Genomic DNA, 5,362 nt, shown 5'->3' with positions numbered 1-5,362 from the left:
ACACACACACACACTCACACACACCAAAAAGAATAATTTGCCCACTTGGATGTGTCTTAATTTTGACACACTACTTGTATATAGTGCAAATCTGGTACAACAGTATGTTGTTTATGGTTGCAAAGTAACTCACATAAATGTTATAAACATATAAATAAACAATTACAGTTTTACTGAATTGCTAAAACACTAAAACCCCATCTCTGAACCAAATTCTCACTAGCTTAAACCAATTTGTCGAATAAAAGAGGCTCCACCCCCTGGGGTGTGTGTAAGGGGAAACAGAAGGGTCAGAAGAATGCCTCGCTGGTACAAGTGCGGTTCTCTCTCAAGTCGGGGTGTGTACGGCGTGGGTTGTGGCCGACAGCAGCCCAAATAAACACCCCTTTTGCATCAAAAACGCCTCGTCCTTGTCTGAGAACGCTACAATACTATTCATTTATTTGACCTTTTTGTCCTTTGCAGTTGGACTGCAGTATTTTTGCAGTATCCAAGTGCTGAATATATACAAACATTCAGTACTATTCAATATTCAGCACAATACTATTCTTGCAGTACATACAGTAGGCCTATACAATATATTAACCTTGCTCAGTTGCAATTACTATACTTCTTTACAGAATTGCAAAATTGTTTACTCAATACAATATAAATTTTTTTCTGTAATATTCTGGATGCTGTGCTCTCCATTTTTCTCTGTAGTGTCTAATGAATGCTCTGTTGTGTTTATTTTATTGACTCGTGTGTGTGATCTGAGAGCACCGTTTGATTTTGAGTGCAAGTGAAATGGTTTTGCAGTGATTGTTTGATTTTGATGGAAGAGTCAGAGGTTTCGTGAATTTAGTTTGAGTATTTGGATTTGTGTTTAAGGTTACGAGAAAATGAGTGATGGTTTCAAGAAATGTGTTTTAACAATTCAGAAAAACTAAATGAGATAACCTTTTTTGTAAAGTATTTAATTAACCTCAAAATAGGCGTTTTTGTTTGTATAATGTATCGTTATATACTTTGTAACATAGCTAGGATATAACATATCAAAATAGTAATAGCTAAATTATTTAAATATGATGTAAATGTGCTAATAGCTGTCATCAAGTATGGAGCTGACAGTTAATTATGTGTAGAAGATCAGTGATTGTAAAAACCTGAATGGCGTTTTCTTTAAAACCACTGTAAGTCCTAATTTTACAATCATTAAGTGTAATAGAGACCAATGTCCTCTGCTGTTGGAATAATATAAGGGTTGCTTGATTAGACACACATGCTTTATCTAAGGGATTGTCCTCACTATGCTAACCAGGTACATGCCTTGCTCTCTGAAACTCTCTAATTATTATTATAATTAGTATTGTGAGACTCCTGTATTGGTTGAACTTACAGTTTTTCTCGATGGCTAACACACTATAACTGATTAATTTGGCCCAATTTTCCAAACCATTCATACAGTTCTCGAAACAAAGACATGTTTCTCAAAACTTTAACTCATTTCACCTGTTTGCACACACGTTCCAATTTGCTCAGTGTTTTCTTCAAATCTCTACACAAAAACGCCATCATTTTGCACAGGTTTAACCATGTTCTCATTCAGAAAACACAAACGCACAATATAATTTACTCAAGCATCAAAAAATGAACTCAAACAGTGCACATTTATCCATGTGTGAACATTCAGTAGCAAAACTGATGACACACCAGTCAGAATGTTAGGATGATACGCACAAGAGCACAAGTGATTATGTGTTTTGGAAAATGAATCCTGGTAGTGAGAAACAAAGAGGAATAGGAGGGGGAAATAAAAATGAAGGGGATGAGGTCAAATGTCATTTGTTCCTGATGAAATACAAAGCACTATAGTTGACCACGTTCTTCTGCATGGACTGACCATGAGGGAAGTTGGCCTACAGGCTCATCTACAAGGTTTCATTACTACTTACACATACAATATAATGCCAGTACATAGTAGCAGTACTTCAGATGAGAGAACTTTCATTATTCTATGTAAATGCTGTAGTACACACTGCTATAACAAATAAGGATACTACCAATACTGTAATTCAATTTGGCAGAGGATGCTGAATGAATGAATGAATGAATGAATTTATTTAATTATGTATTTATTTATTTATTTATTCATTTATTTCTGTAAAGTACCTGACAGTATATTCCAATGTGTGTTTACTGTATATTCAGTTGTTTGGTCTTTGAACTTTTCTCTTGTAGTGCTTTTCATCTACTGTAAGATCTCTTTACAGAAGTGTAATGACAGTAAAGGTTTCTTAAAGTTTATTGCTGAATTTTACTGTATCTGCACCCCTCTATTTATGTCGTATACTGTAACAGTCATTGACTAGCAAAAGGATTCCTATTTCCCAAAAGGGTTTTTTTGTAGCAGTGTTTTGAATTGATCTCACTAGTGTTCTCTAGGCAGTGAAGTAATGTGTGTATTTGGCAGGTTTGTGTGTCATCCGAGGCCAAAGTTTGAGTCTGACAAAAGATAACATGTTTTTGACTAAAGTATTTGATTTTGACCTAGAAGTTTGAAGTTTGCACAAGTTGGTGTGTAGTTTTGTGTTTATAGTTGTGAGAAAATAGTGAATTGTTTCATGAATTGTGTGTTAGCAATCGAGAAAAACTGTATTACAGTTTTTTTTTCAACTGCTTACACATATTTTCAGAACTTTGCCTCTTTTTTTTTCAAAACTTTATACACAAATCCAAGAATTGCAGACACAAAATGCAAAACGCCTCAGATCTCTTGTTTTCTTGTGAAAATGAAGCACTGCATTCAAAATATCACAAACACATCTCAAAAGCAAACATTTGCAAACACCTTTGCCGTAATATTAATTCCTGTTAGATTTTTGTGTGTTACATAGATAATTGTGTGTTGTGTTTTGCAAAAAGTGTTTTATGAAATTGAAAACTGAGTCTAAGGCCGAGAATTAGTGTATGGTTTTGCAGATTTGGTGTGTGGTTCTGGTGTTTGAGTGTCAGGTTTCAGCAATTGTGTGACAAGTTTTTGTGTATAAGCAGTTGAAAAAAAACAACCTGTAAAATTGTGATTAAAAATCAAATTTAATCACAATCACAAACATTGACATTTTTGTCACTTGTACAGGGACAACAGTGCATATGTGAGTGATTTCAGTCAATGAAGTATACTTTGAAAGGCTTTGATGCTCAACTGCTCACTAGAATGGAGTCAGTGGAATGTGTAAAATGAACTATATCTGTATAACTGTAATGGGGCAAACGAGACGAGAGACGTGCGGATCCATCTGCAAAGCTTTATTCTTAAACATAGTCAAAACAGGCAAGGATCTGACAATGGCAAACAGGTATTTAGAGGGCAAGACAGAAGAGTGATCCAATAAACAGGCGTAGGTCGATCAACGGCGAACATAATCCAAAGGATGAGGCAGGCGAGTAATCCACAGACAGATATTAATCCAGGCGAGGTGCGAACAGAATCCAAACAACAAGACGAGAGAGAAATCCAAGACAGGCAGGTTATCAGGAACAGACAATCAGGCAAGGACTAGAACTAGACTAAACTCAGACAGGATACTGACTCCGTAAAGTGCTACCACTAGGAGAGTGATAAACACAGACAATACTCGGCCATTAGAGAAGGATTTGAGTGGTTGTTATATAGTGTGTGTGTGATTGGCTGCAGGTGAGTCCAATCAGTGCAATGGAGCATGAGAAATGTAGTCCAGGGTTAAGTGCAACAGTTTGTGTGGTGTGAGAATCAATGTAATCAGAAGGCGACCTCTGGTGGCGAGCAGGCGGAAGACCACGGACCGGATTCGTGACAACTACTCACCAAACATTTCAATTCCAAACTGCTGCAATATGTAAAACAACCAACGTAATAAAATGTTGCCAGATTGATGTAGATCTGTTTTAGTTAAAAATTAGCACGCTTTTATCGCCACACATTGGGCATTTAACTTTGAAAGTGGTGAGAAATGTGCCGGAATCACAATAGCATAATTTTGCAGAAATGTCACCGCTGGCACGTTTTTTTTTCCCCCAGTGAGTTTGGGCCGGAAAGAATCATTGTGCATTGTAAGTAGAGCTGGAGTTGCACACTGAACCAAAGTCCTTTTACCTCAAGTCTGGTTCACCCACCTGATACCCATCTTGGTAACTTACCCAGGCAGGTATTTTTTAGGTACATAATGCACAAAAAACTCTCTCTATTTGAATGGGGAATGACAAAAATCTCCAAAAAAAAAAGGTTTTATAAATATTACGTCTTTGCTAAAATCACACTAAAATGAGTGGTCTGGATGAACTTACCAGAAAATGCCATCTTTTTTTTTATATCGTTTGCATATAGGCTTTACAAGTAACCTAAAATTGCTAGAAAAAAGCACTAAAAATAGTATTTGGATGCAAATTTGCTGCCCCTTAAATTTCATGACTTTTTATAATTTATGGTGTTAATTAAAGGAAGTCACCCAGACATCACTTTATTTTTCTGTATAGACCTCCAGTTCTGATATACAGCAGAAATGCTGTCTCAACTTGTGCCTGCTGTTGCAGTTACACTCCTACAGACACGATATGTGTGAGACAGGCACAATGCTATCTGTAGCACATTTCCGTGAGTGATGTAGCATGTTTGGATTTGCACAGTCTGTCTTCTTATTGTGCTAGTTGCTTTTTGTTTGCAGGTGCCGATCTGCACTGAGCAAGTTTGTATAGGCTCTGTTATGGTGCCAAACCAGCACAGTCGCAAACCAGATGAAGTCCGAAGAAAAGAGGAACTGCTACCGCTTGCAACAGATTTTATTGACCAGTACTACACATCAATCAAAAGGCAGGAGAACAATTTAAATCTAATGCACACTGTATCATATGTAAACATCCTTCATCACTGCAAAAAAAAATACAAATAAATAAATAAAACTACATTTTATATATATGGTTTTATTTTTTGCACTAAAGAAGGATGGTTATATATTTTATATATATTTTTTGTTTTTATATTAAAAAATAATATAAAATAATTTATTTGACAAACAAAACTATGTAAGAAATATTTTAAATGACTTTTTTACACTTTATAATAAGATTCTTTTTATTTTATTTTTTCAGAGAATATATTATTAATTAATTTTATCGTTCTTACTCCATTGCCATTTTTCTTAAAGCTCACAAAATTTTGTTAGATGTTTGCTTTAAAACTGGGCATTCTAAGTAAAGTACACTTAATTCAAGATGCGGTATATATTCTCCAAAAACAAATATCTCAAATGAATTTATGCATTTATTTTTTCAAGACTAAATTATTTATTTATTTATTTTAGCGCTGGGCAACGATTAATTGCGATTAATCGCATCCAAAATAAAC

The sequence above is a fragment of the Sinocyclocheilus rhinocerous genome, unplaced genomic scaffold (genome assembly GCF_001515625.1).
Source record: "Sinocyclocheilus rhinocerous isolate Xijiao unplaced genomic scaffold, SAMN03320098_v1.1 scaffold1393, whole genome shotgun sequence".
Lineage (NCBI taxonomy): Eukaryota > Metazoa > Chordata > Actinopteri > Cypriniformes > Cyprinidae > Sinocyclocheilus > Sinocyclocheilus rhinocerous.
Note: the sequence above shows the minus strand (reverse complement) of the source record.